This window comes from Carcharhinus amblyrhynchos, chromosome 6, assembly GCF_965287045.1.
Source record: "Carcharhinus amblyrhynchos chromosome 6, sCarAmb.v2.hapA, whole genome shotgun sequence".
NCBI classification, from domain to species: domain Eukaryota; kingdom Metazoa; phylum Chordata; class Chondrichthyes; order Carcharhiniformes; family Carcharhinidae; genus Carcharhinus; species Carcharhinus amblyrhynchos.
This window is the reverse complement of record NC_137329.1, coordinates 4,427,025-4,448,758: the sequence shown is the minus strand read 5'-3', so window position 1 is coordinate 4,448,758 and position 21,734 is coordinate 4,427,025.

Sequence of the window (21,734 nt, the reverse complement as noted above, 5' to 3'; positions counted from 1 at the left end):
GAGAACGTTGCGAGGAAATTTGGTAGCCCTGTTGAAGAACTTGTCCGGCCAGAGTAGATAGGGAAAAGCTGTTCCCACTGGTCACAAAATTGAAGCCGAGAGGGCACAGATTTAACACCCTCAATAAAAGCAGCAAAAGTAATACAGGAAAATTTTTTCCATGTAGTGAGCGGTTATTAAGGTCTGGAATGCACTGCCTGAGAGCGTGATGGAAACACTGTCTGAGAGTGTGGTGGAGACCCATCTGGGAGTGGTGGAGACACTGTCTGAGAATGTGGTGGAGGCACTGTCTGCGAGTGTGATGGAGACACTGTTTGAGAGTTTGGTTGAGACTCTGAGAGTGTGGTGGAGACATACTGAGAATGTGGTGGAGACATACTGAGGGTGTGGTGGAGACATATTGAGAGTGTGGTGGAGACGTACTGAGAGTGTGGTGGAGACGTACTGAGAGTGTGGTGGAGGCATACTGAGGGTGTGATGGGTGCGCTCTGAGAGTGCAGCGGAGATGTTCTGGAGTGGAATTATTATCCAAAAATGCTGTAGGAGAAGGCAGGGAAGTGGTATTGGGTGAATTGTTAATTCAGAGGGCTAGCACAGACAAGATAGACTGAGTGGTCTCCTCATCTGCTGTAACTATTCTGTGATCACCATCTGCCTGCTCCCTTCTACTCCATAAGACCATTAGAAATATGAACAGGAGAAGGCAGTTCAGCCCTTTGAGTCTGAACGTATTTATGTAGAATGCATATATGTTATTATGTTATAACAACATAACAATGTTATTATTGACTTAAGGCTAATTTAACACTCACTAACTCCACTTTCCTGCCTTACCTGCATGACCCTTATATCCCCAACTGGATAAAAACCTATCGCTCTCAGCCTTGAGAATGTTCACACCTTCTTGGAGTAAAGAATTCCACAGACTTACCAATCTTTGAAAGAAGGAGTTCTTTCTCAAATCCATCTTAAATAAGCACCCCCTTATTCTATGACTATGTTCTCAGGTCCTACGCTCTCCCAAGAGTGGAAACTCGTACTCAACATCTCCTACTCTCAGTGCCATTGCAAACTCACTTTGAAACACCATGCAGTCGCCTGCAATACAGACCACAACTGACATATTTGCGAAATGGTGGTATTATCATTGAACATGTAACGCAGTGTACTGCTTTGGGGACTTGTATTTGAATCCCACCATGGCAGATGGTGAAATTTGAGTTCAATAAAGAAGAAACCTGGAGTCAAAAGTGTAATGATGACCATGAAACCATTGACAATTGTCATAAAAATCCATCCGGTTCACTGATGTCCTTTAGGGAAGGAAATCTGCCATCCTTATGTGGTCTGGCCTACATGTGACTCCAGTGCCATAGCAATGTGGTTGACTCTTAAATGCCCTCGGACAACTCGGGATGGGCAATAAATATTGGCCAGCCAGTGATGTCCTTGTCCCATAGACAAATAAAATAAACAAGTAATGCCTTTTACCAGATTTATTGGGCAATTTGCTGTGTATTTGACTCAGACGTACTGAATTTTCATGCTACGGCGCCCCAATGGCTGCTATTTTCAGAAATGTTTTTAATTAAAAAGATTCCGTGAGCGGGATTTTCCAGCCTCTCTCGCCCCGAAACCGGAAAATGCCGTCCGAGGTCAACGGATCTTTGCATGGCGCGTGTCCCGCCTGCTACGGTTCCCATGGCAGGCGGGATGGGAAGACTCCAGTCCGTGAGTAAAAGGGTTTGATGACGCCTGACTTAACGGAGTGGAAAGAACACCGGCGTTACTTTTAAACGGCAATCAAATCAAAATTAATCAAGGTGCAGTGAAGAATAGTTACATCAATGATGAATAATCAGAATGAAGCTATAAGGAATCAAATAAGATGTCAAACTTTAATCAGAAAACAGAGCCTCATCATCAAAATAATTAAATATATAAATATTAATGTTGTAATTTAAAAAACAACATTCCATCCTTTCGATTCACATGCTTATTCACCCTTCAGTAGGTGCTTTACACGTTCCCCAAATTAGCAAATTGCATCTGTCCAATTAACTTCAGTAATATGTTTACTCTAAATACTGTTTTCTGAATAACTCAATCACATCTGATGGTTCAATTCAGTACAAGCAAGCAAACTATTTTTTTTATCTGTAGCTCAAGTAGGTAATAGTGACATTTGACTGCTGTGCGCATTTAAAATGGGGATGACCCTCTTAACAGGAGCCAGGAGTCCGTATTAATATTCTTTACAGCCTTGGTAGAAGTTCAAACAGCCGTCATGCAGATTTAGGGCTCCATAAAGGATAGAATGATGCATCAAATGGCTGAGGATTTTGAGGAATCAATCATCTTCTGCAGCCTGCTCTCTCTGTCTTGTTCTCTCTCTTAAATTACTGGAAATGCAGAAACTTGAAGGATGTGCGGCTTGGGTGGATTGGCCATGTTAAATTGCCTCTCAGTGTCAGGGGGATGAACAGGGTAAATGTGATGGGGTTACGGAGATAGGGTCTTGGGTGGAATTGATTGTATAGTGTTGCATTTCTGTCTGTATAGTGCACAAGAAACAATGCTGTATACCAATACATGAGACAATAATAAATCAAATTGAATCAAACCTTGATGGGCTGAATGGCCTCCTTCTGCTCTCTAGGGATTCTGTTCTCTGGTACCATGGGAACAGCAGAGATGCAATGGGAGCAGTGAGAGCAGGTCCCTCTCTTCCTCCCTCAAGTTGGCAGTGCATCCACCCTCCTCAGACAGGCAATGCCATGGCCCCAGCTATGTTGCTGGCCCCCCACACGGGGGTTATCCACCATGAACACCTTAAGAGCCTGCACATGAAGAACAGTCACCGGAAATGAGGGGATTCTAAAGATGTGCGGGTTAGGTTGATTGGGCGTGTTCAATTACATCTCAGCGAACTCTAACAGTTCTGATCAGGTCAACAGGGGGACACCTGACATGTGTAGCAGAGTTCGGAAACTATCTTTTAAAAATAAAACAGATGGATGATCAGATTGGTGACAAAGTCTCACGTAAGAAATTATCATGCAAAATTAAAGCGCATGGGATTGGGGGAAATGTATTGCGATGGATAGAAAACTGGTTGGCAGAGCAGAAACAAAGAGTAGGAATTAATGGGTGTTTTTCAAGTTGGCAGGCAGTAATTAGTGGGGTGTTACAGTGGTCATGCTGGGACCCCAGCTATTCACAATATATATTAATGATTTGGATGAAGGAACAAAATGTAACATCTCAAAGTTTGCAGATGATACCAAATTGGGTGGGAGGGTAAACTGTGACAAGGATGCAGAGATCTTTCTGAATGATCTGGACAGGTTGGGCAAGTGGGCGAATCAGTGGCAGATGCAGTATAATTTAGTTAAATGTGAAGTTATTCACTTTGGAAGCAGAAACAAGAAGACAGATTACTACCTGAATGGCTGTAAATTGGGAGAGGGGAGTGTGCAGAGGGATCTGGGTGTCCTTGTGCACCAGTCACTGAAGGTAAGCGTGCAGGTGCAGCAGGCAGTAAAGAAGGTAAATGGCATGTTGGCCTTCATCGCGAGAGGTTTCGAGTACAGGAGCAGGAATGTGTTGTTGAAATTATACAGGGCCTTGGTGAGGCCTCACCTAGAGTATTGTGAGCAGTTTTGGTCTCCTTTTCTGAGGAAGGATGTCCTTGCTCTCGAGGGAGTGCAGCGAAGGTTTACCAGGCTGATTCCGGGGATGGTGGGACTGATACATGAGGAGAGATTGACTAGGTTAGGATTGTTTTCGCTGGAATTCAGACAAACAGGGGGGATTTCATACAGACTTATAAAATTCTAACAGGACTAGACAGGGTAGATGCAGGGAGGATGTTCCCAATGGTGGGGGAGTCCAGAACCAGGGGGTCACCGTCTGGGGATTCAGAGGAGACCATTTAAGATGGAGATGAGGAGACATTTCTTCCCCCCGTGAGCCTGTGGAATTCATTCCCACAGGAAGTAGGAGATGCCAAAACATTGAATGTATTCAAGGTGGAGAGGCTCTTCCCGCTCAGAAAGGACAGTAGGACTAGGGGGCACAGCCTCAGGATAAAGGGGGGGTGGTTTAGAACGGAGTTGAGGAGGAACTTCTTCACTCAAAGGGTGGTGAATCTCTGGAATTCTCTGCCCGTTGAAGTGGTGGAGGCTGCCTCGCTAAATATTTTTAAGATGCGGGTTGATGGGTTTTTGATAGGCAAGGGGATTAAGGGTTATGGGGAGAGGGCGGGAATGTGGAACTGAGCCACAACAGATCAGCCATGATCTTATTGAATGGAGGGGCAGGCTCGAGGGGCTAGATGGCCTACTCCTGCTCCTATTTCTTATGTTCTTATGTTCAAGAGGCGGCTGGATATAGCACTTGGGGTGAATGGGATCAAAGGTTATGGGGAAAAAGCAGGATTAGGTTATTGAATTGAAATTTCAGCCATGATCGCAATGAACGGTGGGGCAGGCTCGAAAGGCCAAATGGTTTCCTCCTGCTCCTATTTTCTCTGTTTCTGTGTTTCAATAAGTGGGACCTTTGTGGTCATTATTGTTTGTATGGACTCGATGGGTCAAATGGCCTTTTCTGTGCTGTATAATTCTATGGATGGAATTTTCCCATTGTGCTTGTCCTAAGACCAGAAAATCCCACCCAAGGTCAGTGAACTTTTGTATGTTTCTATCCCTCCACTGTGATTCCCGTGGTGGGTGGGACAAGAAAATTCCGATTGATGACTCTTTGACCATCTGGGTGAAAAAGAATTTCTTCACATCACTTCTACTCTTTTTGCCAATTACTCCGAATTTCTGCCCTGTTTGTCAGATTCAGGCAATTGGAAATAAAACCCATCTTTACTCTCTCCAAAAATACTTCTCCAACTTTGCACACTTTTGTACAAACATTAGTTGGGCTGCAGTTGGAGTAGAGTGTACAGATTGGGTGCACAGTGTACAGATTGGGTGCACAGTATACAGAGTTGGGTGCACAGTGTACAGAGTTGGGTCCACAGCGGACAGAGTTGGGTGCACAGTGTACAGAGTTGGGTCCACAGTGGACAGAGTTGGGTGCACAATGTACAGAGCTGGGTGCACAATGTACAGAGTTGGGTGCACAGTGTACAGAGTTGGGTGCACCATGTACAGAATTGTCCACATCCCAAGCACAAATAAAAATATATATATTTATATTCGCACCATATGCTTCACTGAAGCTGGATTTCTTTCACTCAATAAGCTTCCAAAGGCAGACTCATTCCCACAGGGACAGTCTTTAGGTTTGAGTTCATTGCACAAGGTTAATGGCTTCAAAGAAGAAGTCAGTTCCCTGCCCTACTCTTACTGTAAATATAATTCAGAAATGTGTTTATCCATTAGTCAGCATTTCTGTCCGAACAACAGTCACAATCAAAGATTGAATTACTTTTAATCGTTCCTGTGTCTCCCCTTTTTCTGGTTTTTCCAGATAATAATCTATAAGATGGCACAGTGGCACAGTGGTTAGCACTGCTGTCTCACAGTGCCAGGACTCGGTTCAATTCCCGGTTTGGGTCACTGCCGATGTGGAGTCTGTTCATTCTCGCCCTGTCTGTGTGGGTTCTCTCTGGGTGTTCTGGTTTCCTCCCACAGTCTGAAAGACACGCTAGTTAGATGCATTGGCCATGCTACATTCTCCCCCAGTGCACCTGAACTGGCACCGGAGTGTGGCAACTAGGGGATTTTCACAGTAACTTAACTGCAGTGTTAATGTAAACCGACTTGTGACACTGGTAAATAACTTTAAACTTAAACTTAAGTATTTCATGCTGTTTCACCTTGTACAATATAACCAATGTCTTATACCTGACATCTTGGAAAGTTAACAGTGCCTTAAAATCTGATCCCTTGTTCAGTATGCATAGAGCTTTATGGAACCTTTCCATCTCAGTCTGAAAGTCAACAAGTTTTTATTGCCAATTCCTAGCTGCCTGAGGGCAGTTGATAGTAAATCACATTGCTGTGGGTCTGGAGTCACATGTGGGCCAGACCGGGTAAGGACAGCAGATTTCCTTCCCTAAAGGACATGAGTGAATCAGATGGGTTTTTCCGACAACCAACAATGGTTTCAAGGTCTTCAGTAGATTCTTAATTCCAGATAATTTTTATTGAATTCAAATTCTATCTTCTGCCATGGTGGGATTCGAACCCAGGTCCCCAGAATATAAGCTGAGTTTCTGCATTAATAGTGGGGCAATAACACCACAAGGCCATTACTTCACATCCTTTAAAAAAGTACCTGGGTGAGTATTTGGCACGCCATAATGTTCGAGGCCATGGGCTGGGAAGTGGGATTAGGTGGGCAGATCAGGGCCTTTCGTGCATCGGTGCAGACCCGATGGGACAAAGGGCCTCTTCTGCTCTGTAGGATTCTGAGACTCTGCAAATCTGTGATTTTCACTAGGCCTTAGCTTCGGGTATTTCGGGGAGGATTTTGGTGCCTTCTTCCGTGAAACACAAAGAATTTACTTTCTCTGCCATTTCCTCATCCCCCTTTAGAAAATCTCCTATCTCTGCCTGCAATATGTCCACATCTGCCTTTGCTAATCTAATCCTTATTGTGGTCATTTAACTCAATTGGCTGGAGAGTTGGTCCATAATGCAGAGCAATGCCAGCAGCAAGGGTTCAATTCCCATGCCGGCTGCAGCTACTCATGAAGGACCCACCTTCTCAAACTTGCCCCTTGTCTGAGGTGTGGTGACCCTCAGGTTAAATCACCCCCAGTCAGCTCTCCCCCGACAAAGGGGAGAGCAGCCTTTGGTCTTCTGGAATGTAAGGACTTTGACCTTGCCTTATTATATACTTAGAGAAGATTTTTGCAGTTTGTTTTTGTTTCTCGCTAGTTTATTTTCATTCTCATTTTCTCCATTTTATTTCCTCTTGCAGTGTTTCAGGCCTCCTTTGCTGAACTCTCCCAAATATCAGATCAGCCACTTTTTTCCCCAACTTTGTAAGTTTCGTCCTTTGGTGTAATACAGTCTTTAACTTCTCTTGTTACTCATGGTGGGGTCACCTTCCTGTTGAGTTTCTGTGTCTCAAAGGAATTCACATTTGTTACAAACAATGTATTGAATCTTTAAATGTTAGCTGTTACCTTTCTACAGGCATGCCTTGTGATCTGGTTTCTCAATCCATCACTGCCAATTTTGTAGCGTTCTTTATTTTGTTTTAAAACCCTACTTTCAGATTGAGCCACATCAATTTCAAACTTCGTGTAAAATTCTATAATCTTACGGTCACTCTCCCTAAAGACTCTTTTACAATAAAATGACTAGTTAGTTATTTTTCATTACACAATTACTAATTAACTCTTTGAGGTGTCAGTATCTTACCATACATGGCAATGCATTAAAAATCCACATGTGGAACTGTCAAAGTCCTTTTGTTTTGACATTACCAAGTATGGCTGGTGCCAACATCTCTTGGTGATTACAGGAATTCTCCAGTGTCTGGAATTTCAACAAAAGACTTTCTGAAGGGGCAATTTGGATAGAAATGGATCCCACCCAAATGGACCGGCGAGTTTGACGTTCAGTGGTAGGCAAGTTGATGGAGACAATTCTTAGGGATAGGATGTATGAGCACTTAGAGTGTTGCGATCTGATTAGGGATACGCAGCATGGCTTTGTGAAGGGGAAGTCTTGCCTTACGGATCTGGTAGAATTTTTTGAGGAGATGACAAAAACGGTTGACAAAGGACGAGCCGTTGATGTCGTCTATATGGATTTCAGTAAGGCGTTTGACAAAGTCCCTCATGGTAGGTTGGTTGAAAAGATAAACGCTCATGGGATACAAGGCCAGGTATCTAGATGGGTTGAGAACTGGCTTGCTAAGAGGAGACAGAGAGTAGTAGTGGATGGGTCCTTTTCTAGCTGGAGGTCTGTCACTAGTGGTGTGCCGCAGGGCTCAGTACTGGGACCTCTTCTCTTTGTAGTATGTATAAATGACTTGGAAGAGGGAGTAAGTGGTGTGATCAGCAAATTTGCAGATGACACTAAGATGGCTGGATTGGCGGGCAGTGAGGAGCAGTATCTGGCAATACAACGGGATATTGATAGGCTGGTATATTGGGCAGATATATGGCAAATGGAGTTTAATCCTGATAAATGTGAGGTGATGCATTTTGGCTGGAATAATGTAGGGGGGAGTTATATGATAAAGGGTAAGCCTGTAAAGAGTATAGAAACACAACGGGACCTGGGGGTGCAAGTGCACAAGTCTTTGAAGGTGGCAGTACATGTGGAGAAGATTGTGAAGAAAGGTTATGGTATGTTAGCCTTTATAGGAAGGGGCATAGAATATAAGAGCTGGAGTCTAATGTTGCAGTTGTATAGAACATTGGTTAGGCCGCATTTGGAGTACTGCATCCAGTTCTGGTCGCCTTACTGCCGGAAGGACGTGGAGGCCCTGGAGAGAGTGCAGAGGAGGTTTACCAGGATGTTGCCTGGTATGGAAGGACTGGGTTATGAAGAAAGATTGAGCAAATTGGGCTCTTTTCCCTTGAAAGATGGCGACTGAGGGGGAATCTAATAGAGGTATATAAGATTTTGAAGGGTATAGATAGAGTAAACAGTGGTAAGCTATTTCCGATGTTAGAAACGCACTCTAGGAGGGGCCACAGGCTTAGGGTGAGGGATGAGAGATATAACACAGATATTAGAGGGAGTTTTTCACACAGCGGGTAGTGGGGGTATGGAATGCTCTGTCAAGCAAGGTGGTGGAGGCAGGCACGCGGGAGTTGTTTAAGAGTTACTTAGACGGGCACATGAGTGGGTTGGAGATGGAAGGATATAGGAGATTGTTTTAAATAAGGTTCATTAGCATTGGGACGTCCCTGGTAATATATAAGGATGTGGAATGATACTAATGCTTTTCTCTTTTAATTCACAGGTTTTAAGTCGGTCCGCCTTGTTGTCCAACGAGGGGCATACACGCGATGGGTCATACTAGGGCTGCTCTTGAATGTTCGAGAGTAGCCTAGTGCTTCATGTCGTTAGTGTGTGCTTAAACTGGACCAGATACTGGGCAAGACGACAGCTCAGTGACTATCGCTGTTTGCTGTGCAGACACATGGATTTGGGCTGGTGTCTGTGGGAGTTTGCGCACTCTCCCTGTGCTTGCGTGGGTTTTCTCCGGGTGCTCCTGTTTCCTCCCACACCCCAAAGATGTGCTATTAGGCTGATTGGCAGTAATAAATTGTCCCCAAATTAGTTTCCCTCAATGTGGAATGCCATAATCATAGATAAGGGTCATGGGTGGAGGGGGGGACTGGTGATGTTAAAATGGCGGCACGGGCTCGTTGGGCCGAAGGGCCTGTTTCCCGGGCTGTTTTTGTTCTTTGTTCTTTGTACCACAAAAGAAACAAAATCCATTCCATTCTTACTTTTTAAAAAATGTTTATTTATTAGTGTCACAAGCAGACTTACATGAACACTGCAATGAAGTTACTGTGAAAATCCCTTAGTGAACACATTCCTGTTCGGGTACATTGAGGGAGGCAACACACCTAACCAGCACAGCTTTCAGACTGTGGGAGGAAACTGGAGCACGTGGAGGAAACCCACACAGACATGGGGAGAATGTGCAAACTCCCCACCGACAATGACCCAAGCCAGGAATCAAACCCGGGTCCCTGGCACCATGAGGCAGCAGTACTAACCGCTGTTCCACCCACTTGTTTTTACATGTGCTCTAACGTGAAGGAAATTCAAAACCTATTTGCTCTTTGATCGCATAATTGCTGCAGAACATTATGATTAATATTTGAGAAGATACTTGTTCTCAGTGTTGTTAGCCTTTTGCTTGAATAACTAACAGAATTGCATGTGGGGTAAAGGAGTAAGGAAACTGTCTAATAAATTGAATAGATTGCTGTGCTTGCAAATAAACAGAGCTCCAAACTGCATTCAGCCTAACGGAGCAAAGTATTGCATTGTTGACCATTATTTTAAATAAAATTACAACAAAAATATTAGCAATTTCATCAGCAACACAGTTGAGGGAAATTGTGGCCATCAGCAGGTGATGGAACTTAATGTTAGTGATTGAAAATTACAGGTAAAGAATTAGTTCAAATGCGAATTAAATCTAAATTATCTCGCTTCTAACGGTTACTTTTTACCAAAATCATTCTCTGAGCAAACCCAAAAGGCTATTTCATCAACAATTGCATATTTGCCACCCAGTTCACGCTTAACCTTTAATGTGATGTTCTTTGCATTTTCAAATGATAATTTAGCATTGATGTGCATCTGATGGAAAATTCAATGCAATCATGCAAATTAACGGATCTAACAGCTAGAAATGTCTCTCTTGTCCTTTGTTAATGAGGGTAGTTTAGATCGGGTGATGTTAAATACAGCTAAACACAGCTCAAAACCTGCTGAATACATTAAGCTTCCTCTCAAATAACAGGGACTTCATAATCTTAAATAATTTATCAAAACGAGAAAGAGTTTCAAAAATAAATGATCTTCTGCCTCAGTGCTTCATGATGTAAGCAATGCGCATTACAACTACAATATCCACAACCTGTGTTGCTCTTCTCTCTGTCTGTCCGTCTTTCTCTCTCTCTCTCTACTTCTCCCTCCCTCCCTCTCTCTGAGTTTGAGACTTTGACAGGTGCCATTAAACGGTCACTTTCTCACTTGGAACCAGGGGGGATGTCAGTGGTTGAGGGTGATCTGCCTGACGCTGACATTGCTAAGAGCAGCAGCACCCTCCACACCCAACGCAAACTGGAGGAACAGCACCTCATCTTCCGACTGGGCACTTTACAGCCTTCCAGACTGAGCATTGCGTTCAACAACTTCAGAGCATGAACTCTCCCCTCTGTTTGAACCTTTCGGTTGCTGCAGAGTGAAGGAGACAGGAGTTCTGCTTCTTCATAAAATGTCTTTGTTTCTTTGATCTAACTCCACACACAATTCTCCACCAACTAATATTGCCCCCTGTGGCCCTTTTATATATCAGTGACTTACATTGAAAAAATGACATCAAATTAGGACTAAATTGGAAGGTCTGTTAACTCATTCCTAACACCCTCCACCTTCACCCTATTTCTATTTATTTTATTTCAGTTTGAACATAGAACATAGAACATTACAGCATAAACAGGCCCTTCGGCCCACAAGTTGCACCAATCATATCCATACCTACCAGGCCTATCTAAAACACTCACCACCCTCTGAGTGAAAAACTTACCCCGACATCTCCTCTCTATCTGCTCCCCAACACCTTAAGCCTGTGCCCTCTCGTAGCGACCATTTCAGCCCTGGGAAATAGCCTCCGAGAATCCACCCAATCTATTCCCCTCAACATTTTATAAACTTCTATCAGGTCGCCTCTCAATCTTCATCTCTCCAGGGAGAAGAGACCGAACTCCCACAGTTATTGCTCAGGGGAGCTCAGGGGCCTCTTTATATCTAAGAATTTTGAGATACAATTAAAATAATTCATTCTATTCATAATGCTCAAATGTTGCAGATTCTAGAGTTAGTACGCTACGTTTAATCCAATCATAGAATCCTTACAAAGCAGAAAGGGGCTATTCAGCTCATCGAGTCTACTCTCTGAATGAATATCTTACTCAGGCTCCAACCCTCTGCCCTATCTCCATAACCCCTTGCATTTAGCATGGCCAATCCAACTAACCTGCACATTTTTCAGACTGTGGGAGGAAACCGGAGCCCCCGGAGGAAACCCATGCATACATGGGAAGAACCTGCAAACTCCACACAGACAGTGACTTGAGGCTGGAATTGAACCTGGGTCCCTGGAGCTGTGAGGCAGCAGTGCTAACCACTGTGCCACCAAGTTAATCATTTAAGTATCAGTTCCATGCAAGTGTTATGTTCCAGTGGACTGGTAGCTAGCCGGTTTCTCAATGAAGATCAGACAGACCCTTCCCAAGGTACAATTTCCCAGGTTGCCCTCTGCCACCCACGACCTCTCAAATTCCAGCCCAAACCCCCTCGCCAACCCGGAAACACTAATCCACCTCTGTCTGCCTCCTCACAGGCCAAGAGCAGTACCAGGAGTGGCCCCTGTTTCCCGATCTCTAATTCATAGTCAGCTTTTGGAGATGGGACCTCCTGCCCAGGAAGGTTGGAAATCCCACCTACAGCCTCAACATGCTGGAGGTAGCCAGTCATCCTTTCTTTCTTCTTTTTCCATTCGTGGGACATGGGTGTCACTGGTTGGCCAGCATTTATTGCCCATCTCTTGTTCCCTGAGGGTAGTTGAGAATCAACTACATTGTTGTGGCTTTGCAGTCACATGTAGGCCAGACCAGTACTGTGTGCAGTTTTGGGCGCCGCACCTGCGCAAGGATATTTTGGCCTTGGAGGGAGTGCAGAGGAGGTTTACTAGGCTGATACCGGAGTTGAGGGGGTTGAGCTATGAGGAGAGGCTGAATAAACTAGGCTTGTACTCGTTAGAGTTTAGAAGAATGTGGGGAGATCTCATTGAGACGTTTAAGATGATGAATGGGATGGATAGGATAGAGGTGGAGAGACTCTTCCCGCTCAAAAAGACAGTAGGACTAGGGGGCACAGCCTCAAGATAAAGGGGGGGGCGGTTTAGAACAGAGTTGAGGAGGAACTTCTTCACTCAAAGGGTGGTGAATCTCTGGAATTCTCTGCCCGTTGAAGTGGTGGAGGCTGCCTCGCTAAATATATTTAAGTCACGGGTAGATAGATTTTTGACAGACAAGGGAATTAAGGGTTATGGGGAGAAAGCGGGAAAGTGGAACTGATCCACTTCAGATCAGCCATGATCTTACTGAATGGCGGGGCAGGCTTGAAGGGCTAGATGGCCTACTCCTGCTCCTATTTCTTATGGTCTTATGTTCTCAACCTATCCTCATAAGGCATGCCTCCCAATCCAGGCAACATCCTTGTAAATCTCCTCTGCACCCTCTCAATAGCTTCCACATCATTCCTGTAGTGAGGTGACCAGAACTGCGCACAGTACTCCACGTGGGGTCTGACAAGGTCTTATAAAGTTGCAGCATTACCTCCCGACTCCTAAACTCAATCCCTCGATCAATGAAGTTCTTCTTTTCATCTCATGCATCCATTGTTATCACTTTTTATTCTTATTTTTGTTTCTCACATTTTGAAATCTCGCACTCTGTCATGTCTCCAACAGAGACCCTGGTGAAGGGTCATCTAGACTCGAAACGTTGGCTCGATTCTCTCCCCACTGATGCTGTCAGACCTGCTGACACTTTCCTGCATTTTCTGTTTTTGCTTCAGGTTCCAGCATCCGCAACATTTTGCTTTTATTTAAGTGAAGTGAAGGGGGCTTGAAAGGTGAAAGATTATTGTATTAGTACACATGTGTAATTCAATCCTCACTTTAGTCATTTACCACTGTCCTTGGTTTGAGTTTCATTATTAGTTTCATTCCACAGTTACAATGGGGAACGACCTTCGTGGTTGCTCCAGTTGTATCCCCTTCCGGTGACATTCCAAACTGCTTAGTTAGCTGAAAAAGATAATGACCAAAAAACAAAATACCTTTAGTGGAGTCTTCCCAGCTCATCCACCATGGGAATCGTAGCTGGTGGGACACAGTCCATTAACCTGGGGGGGTAGGATCTTCTAAGTTTGGGGTGAGTATGGCCAGAAAGTCCCACCCCTTTGAGTGGTTAGATCTTCTTGCAGAGGACTCTGGATCTCTGGAATTCTCTGTCCCAAAGAATGATGGAGGCTGGATCATTAGAAATACTTAAAGCGGAGGTGGAAAGTATTTGATAAATGAAGGAACAGAGGGCTATGGGGAAATGGCACTGAAAAAGACCTGAGGCCAGCATAGATCAGCTGTGATGATATTGAATGGAGGGGCAGGCTGGAAGGGCCACCTCCTGCTTTTAGTTTCTGTGTCCTGATGACACCACCACAGTTTTAGTTATGGCTTTGTTTATTACTTGTCTCTGCCAATACCTGCAGTGTGACACAGGAACTATGCAATATACTCAAAGCAGGAGAGACACAATTTTACAGCACGTTGTCTGCAGAAATACTTTTATTTGACTATACTTCAAGGTGCATGTCCTGGGATGTCAGTTATCGTATCTAATTCCTACTCTAATAGCTGTTACAGATTTATTGTGACATTGCTACATTGAAGATTTGCCTCTTTAAGGACACAATCTAATTCTGAAGTGTGGGGCAGAAATCTGAGTGCGGCACTTAAAATATGGCAGAAAATCTGAGAGAATGGCAAGGAGAATCCTGGCTAGATGTACTATTTTTACACGATGGATGATAGATAGATGCCATTTGTGCGTACGTGCATGAGAGAGATAAATATTTATGGTACTGTAGTTTGTTGTGTAGCGGTAGGACATGGCAGGTTTGTCATTATGTTAGCAAGGGGATTGTGGGTCTATAATAGCCTTCAATTAAAATTATAGAATCCTTACAGTGCAGAAGGAAGCTATTTGGCCCATTGAGCCTGCACCGACTACAATCCTGTCCAGGCTCAATCCCCATAACCCTATGTATGCACCATGCTAATCTCTTGACATTAAGGGTCAATTTAACATAACTAACCCACCTAACCTGCACATCTTTGGATTGTGGGAGGAAACCGGAGCCCCTGGAGGAAACCCACGCAGACACAGGGAGAACATGCAAACTCCGCATAGACAATGGCCCAAGCCAGGAATCGAACCGGGTCCCTGGCACTGTGAAGCGGAAGTGTGAACCACTGTGCCACCCTAATTCTATTACTCTGGAGAATTTCTCTGAAAATTCTGCAGGTCATGATGTGATGAGCCTGATAGTTGTAATTCTAATCGCAGCTTTGATTCTTGTACTGTATTCTGAAAAAAATCCATCATTTTACACAGATGACCTTCAGCCATGTCACATACCAGGAATGGTTCCATTGCGGAGATGCAGGGAGATAATTAAACCCTGGTGTAAAACAAATTTAAAACTTCTGACCAGTAGGTCCATGACAAAGTATCAAAAATAGTTTGTGTAGTTCAAACCCTGGAATCACACGAAGGAAAATCAGAGGGAGGTCAGGTGCTTTCAGGATGTATGGATGCATCCAGCGTTCTTGGCCATCTTGTGAAATGGCTTGGGTTATCTCTAATTTTGAACTTAGTTTCCTCGCTGTATTATTTTATCCTATCCCATGTGGGAGGCTACACATTCAGCTACAGTAAGTAATTAGGAAGACAAACGTGGTGTTGGCTTTATTGCAAATGGAGATGGAGTCTAAGATTAAAGAAGTCTTGCAACAACTGTACAGAGCATCGGTGAGGTCGTATAGTGATGTTGCCACCTTCCCTCAAGAGGGATATAGAATATAGAACACTACAGCACAAACAGGCCCTTCGGCCCACAAGTTGCACTGATCATTTCCAGACCTACCAGGCCTATCTATAACTCTCAATCCCATTAAATCCCATCTACTCTTCAATCCCATGTACTCATGTTAATGTTGAAAGCAATATTCGTCACAAGTAAGGCTTACATTAACACTGCAATGAAGTTACTGGGAAATTCCTGAGTTGCTGGCAATTAAACCTGGGTCCCTGGCTCTGTGAGGTAGCAGTGCTAACCACTGTGCCCCTGTGCCGCCTGGCAGGAGGGATAGGTGTATAGAGGGATAGAGTTAAAATATGATAAAGTTATAAAGTTTATTTATTAATCACAAGTAGGCTTACATTAACACTGCAATGAAGTTACTGTGAAAATCCCCTAGTTGCCACACTCCAGTGCTTATTCGGGTACACTGAGGGAGAATTTAGCATGGCCAATGCACCTAAACTAAATAGCTCTGAAGGAATTTGCAGAGTAAGTGTGGAGCAAGATCATGGCCCAGTGTGATGGAAATGGCAAAGGTTTTACGTTTGGTATGTTGGGGATGAGGGAGACTCTGTGGGAGGTGCTGGGTAAATGGAGTTTGGAGCAGGACAGGATACTGGCAGCTGTGTTTTGTACAAGCTACATTTCTAGGAAGCTGAGATGCAGAGTGTTAAGTAACGGGGGGATTTGTAGATCAGCAATGCACTGACAATGAAAGAGCCTGGTATTGCATGGGGAGTCTCAGTGGCTTTTTAACCCAGTTGCTGCATCTGATTTTGGGTTCCCTGACTAATTTGTGGTATGGGATTGATAACCTGTGCTAGCCGATTCCAGCTGAATTCTTTAAAGGCGCATCGTGGGGCTGGAGGTTGGAACGTTTTCCAGGTGCTGGAATACTGGAAGTAACTGCGGTCATGGATTCTCAACATGAGTCAAGCTGCACAGAAACCTCTCCAGGGCTGTGCACTGTTAGTGCCCTCAGGGGAACTTGTCTTCCATAGGAGGAAGAAGACTGCCTCAACGAGTGAGAAAGCATGGCTGGAGATTTCAGAGGATGTTATCGTCAAGATGTCATGTTCCTGAATGCAATGTCAAAAGAGGTTAACTAATCCAATGAGATAAGGAAAGGTAAGTAGAATGACACAGTCAAGTATATCTTGATGAGTCTAACCTAATCCCCCACACACTGGTCTTCAACACATCACTCCTTGTTCCAAATGACCGTGAAGCTACACTCATCTCCCTCTGTCCACGCACCTCCTCATGTCCCTATCTGACTTTCAGACCCTCCTCAGTTCAATGTTACACCAAACTCCTTCAATGATGCTCAACAATTATTATCCGTTCATCCAGGGAATACTTTCCAATATTCTTGCTCATTAATCTCCTCTTATCCTTTGTGAAGAAGTCAGCACATAACACCATGGAAAGGCAGAGAACTGGAGGTGGCCTTCCAGCCATCGGCACTCTGACTGCTCCTGAGGAGGGTACACTACAGGTGTCTTGAGTTTTGATATGCCATGGTGGCATGGTATATAATACCCACTCACGTGAGCCTGATGTCAGCAGCCAAGGAAATACGTGTACAATTTTGACTGAGCACTTCCTCAAGAGGGCATAGGTTTAAGGTGAGAGGGGAGAGATACAGAAGTGTCCAGAGGGGCAATTCTTTCACACAGAGGGTGGTGAGTGTCTGGACCAAGCTGCCAGAGGTAGTAGTAGAGGCAGGTACAATTTTGTCTTTTAAAATACATTTAGATAGTTACATGGGTAAGATTGGTATAGAGGGATATGGGCCAAATATGGGCAATTGGGACTAGCTTATTTTCCCATCCTATCCACCAAGGCTATCCTAGTGGATGTGGGGCAGACCATGCAAAGGTCCATTGACCTTGATCACGATTTTCTGTTTTGGGGGGTTGGGGGGTGGGGTGGGGGGGTGGGGGAAGGGGGGAGGGCTGCCGCAAAATCCTGCCTAATGTGTGTAATTAGCTAAAATTCAATGAGCTAATTCTCATTTCATTGACGAGTTATAGACCTATTGGCTATTTTCCAACAGTTGACTTAGGTGGGTGTTCAGTTTGTCAGGTATAAAAACGAGGACTCAAGAAGCCATTATCAGATATACAACTCTATATGACCTCTTTTTAAATATCTTCATGGCCTCACACATCCAGGGATCTGGGTTCGATTCCAACGTTGTGTGATTATGTGGAGTAGTATTAATGCTTCCAAGTGCATGGTTAATTTAGCATCTAGTCTGCCCACTGGCTGGGGGAAGAATAAAATACATTTCAGGGTTGAAATGGAACTCCACCCTGCTTTGTTTAGCTTAACACACATCCAGCAAGTTAAGAGAATCAAAATCTGCTTGCAAAATGAGCAGACTTGTTTCTGCATTGTCCAACCTGCAGCAACAATGGCAGCATGCCATATCATTCAAATCAACACTAGTCCTTCACAGAAATTTTAAAAACGCACAGAGTGAGGGTCATTACTTTATGCTACCAAATAAGTAGCCATTTCCCTCTCGGGCAACTCAATCAGCCCTGAATGTCTTTACCATGGATCTCTGATAGGAAGACAGAAGCACTGAACAAGCACATTGCGTTCTGAAGGTAAAACAGTCAAATCTGCTTGTGTATAGTATATTCATTCCAGCAGAGAGTAATAGGCTCTGTCAGATACAGAAGTTGACATTTTCCATTACAAAGTCACATTGTTCTGATTTATATGTTTCACCGAACTTGTCAAGCAGCAAGAGACACCAAAGAGCAGCAAAAGACAGGGGAAAAGATGGTCGCTTATGCAAAGTGATTTGTCATTTTTATGATGCTGTTAGATCACAAACCTGAGATTACCGTAAGAAATTTAGAACATAAATTGACCTGTTAGAAATTCCTCTGCAGCAATTAGTCACAACATCCACCATCCCCCATGTTTGACTACTCTAAATATTGAGGAGGGTAATGCCGTAGAGGTGGATTGGATGACTTGTGTCTGATGAAGAATGCACACAATCAGAGAAACACTTGTTACACAGCTTCAATTTAAACACCTTCCTATCGTTCTAGTTTAATGAGACAAACAAGGACAATAATTCAATCAGTTCTTTATTTAACACTCCTAGTACCAACTCAAACACAAACAGTTGCAACTCTTTGACAAGTGGGCGTGACAAGTAGCGTTCCTCAGGGATCAGTGCTGGGACCTTTGCTGTTTGTAATGTATATAAATGATTTGGAGGAAAATGTAACTGGATTGATTAGTAAGTTTGCAGATGACACAAAGGTTGGTGGATTTGCGGATAGCAATGAGGACCATCAGAGGATACAGCAGGATATAGAGACTTGGGCGGAGAGATGGCAGATGGAATTTAAATGTGAGGTAATGCATTTTGGAAGGTCTAATACAGGTAGGAAATATACAGCAAATGGCAGAACCCGTAAAAGTATTGATAGGCAAAGGGACCTGGATGTACAGGTACACAGGTCACTGAAAGTCAAAATACAGATGGAGAAGGTAGTCAAGAAGGCATACGGCATGCTTGCCTTCATTGGCTGGGGCATTGAGCTTAAAAATTGGCAAGTCATGTTGCAGCTTTACAGAACTTTAGTTAGGCCGCACTTGGAATATAATGTTCAATTCTGGTCGCCACACTACCAGATGGATCTGGAGGCTTTGGAGAGGGTACAGAAAAGATTTACCAGGATATTGCCTGGTATGGAGGGCATTAGCTATGAGGAGAGATTGGAGAAACTTGGTTTGTTCTCACTGGAACAATGGACGTTGAGGAGAGACCTGATAGACGTCTACAAGATTATGAGAGGCATGTACAGAGTGGATAGTCAAAAGCTTTTTCCCAGGTTGGAAGAGCCAATTATTAGGGGGCACAGGTTTAAGGTGCAAGGGGCAAGGTTTAAAGGAGATGTACAAGGCAGCTTTTTTTACACAGAGATCAGTGGGTGCCTAGAACTTGTTGCTGGGGGTAGTAGGGGAAGTAGATATGGTAGTGACTTTTAAGGGGCGTCTTGACAAGCACATGAATAGGATGGAAATAGACAGATATGGTCCCTGGAAGGGTAGGGGGTTTTAGTTAAGTCGGGCAGCATGGTTGATGCAGGCTTGGAGGGCCAAAGGGCCTGTTCTTGTGCTGTAATTCTCTTTGTTCTTTATTCAGCAGCACTAACCACTGTGCCACCCCCACTGTGCCACCCCCACTGTGCCACCCCCACTGTGCCACTCTGCTGTCTTATGAAATATAAAGAGAAAAATGGAAGAAAGATGAAAAGCATCAAAAGATGATCATTCAGAGTTTTTTTCTATGTATTTTATTCATTAAATTTCCAAATTACAAGTAGGAGTTCTAACAGAGAGACTTTGTAATTTCTCATGCCTTTGGTACAGGAATGCTGATTTGTCATTTTGCAGATCCCAAAACAATAGAATTTAGGCAATTGTTTTTTTCAAAAAGATTTTTCAATCCCTGACCTGGATCATGCCTCCAATTTCAATCTTACCGTCTGAACAACACAACGTGAAAAACTATTTGCAATGAAGCTCATTCTGAAGTGATGACGAGGTTATGATGACACGTAAGCCAACTAAAAATAATGATGCTTGGAGAAGGGGGACAAATGTATGGTCAGAGAGGGAGGAAAGGACAACTTTGAACCCATGGTTCTAACCATTGGGTAATAAAAGTCCTGGGGGCTCTATCCTAATGAATGTCATTACAAGTGCATCAATCATTTTGATTCATTAATATTCAAATTGAATTGAGAACTACATTAAAGTGTCGAAGGCTGCCTTGGAAAAAATTAGGCTGCTTTTATTGACTATGCCTTGGTTAATGGTTCTAGGGCATATTCCTGATGGATATTCCTCAGGGTTGTGTCCCAGACACAACCATCTTCAGCTGCTTCATGAATGACCTTCCTTCCAGCATAAGGTCACAATGTTCACCGATGATTGCACAATGTTCAGCACCATTCGTGACTCTTCAGATACCAGAGCAGTCCATGTCCAAATGCAGCAAGACCTGGGCAATATCCAGGCTTGGGCTAGCAAGTGTGCAAGTAAAATTCACGCCAAACAGTGCCAGGCAATGCCCATCTCCAACAAGAGTGGACCTAACTATCATCCCATTCAATGACATTACCACGGCTGAATCCCCCCATATCAACACCCTGAAGCTGAACTCGCCATATAAATGTCAAGGCTACCAGAGCTGGTCAGAGGCTATGAACCCAATGGCAAGTGACTTACCTTATGACTCCTAAAGCCTGCCCACCATTTGTCTACAAGGTAGAAGTCAGGAGTATGGTGGAATGCTCTCCACTTGCCTGGATGGGGTGCAGCTCCAACAACATGTGCTTTTGGTACATTGGCCTTTATAAATCTGAGCATTAAGTATAAAAGTTGGAGTGTTATTGTAAGGTTGTATAAGGCATTAGTGAGGCCGAATTTAGAGTATTGTGTACAGTTCTGGTCACGTAGTTACAGGAAGGATGTAAATAAGGTTGAAAGAGTGCAGAGAAGGTACACAAGGATGTTGCCGGGACTTGAGAAGCTGAGTTACAGAGACAGATTGAATAGGTTAGGACTTTATTCCCCGGAGCGTAGAAGAATGAGGGGAGATTTGATAGAGGTGTATAAGACTTTGATGGGTATGGGTAGAGTGAATGCAAGCAGGCTTTTTCCACTGAGTCTAGAGGAGAAAAAAGCCAGAGGGCAAGGGCTAAGGGTGAAAGGAGAAAAGTTTAAAGGGAATATTGGGGGGGGGCTTCTTCATGCAGAGAGTGCTGGGAGTGTGGAATGAGCTGCTGGATAAAGTGGTAAATGCGGGGTCACTTTTAACATTTAAGAAAAATTTGAATGGGTTCATGGATGAGAGGGGTGTGGAGGGATATGGTCCAAGTGCAGGTCAGTGGGACTAGGCAAAAAATGGTTTGGCACAGACAAAAAGGGCCAAAAGGCCTGTTTCTGAGCTGTAATTTTCTATGGTTCTATGGTTCTAACACTCCAGAAGCTCAACACCATCCAGGGCAAAGCAGCCCGCTTGATTGCTATCTCTTCCACTAACATTCAATCTCTCCACCATTGATGAACAGTGGCAGTAGTGTGTACCATCTACAGGATGCACTGCGGGAACTCACCAAGGTTCAACAACCTTCCAAACCCACAAACACTACCATCTATAAGGACAGGACCAGCAGATTCCTGGGAATACCACCACCTGGAAGTTCACTCCAAGTCAGTCTCCATCCTGACTTGGAAATATATCACCGTTCTTTCATTGCCGCTGGGTCAAAATCCTGGAACTCACCCTTTAACAGCACGCTGGGCGTA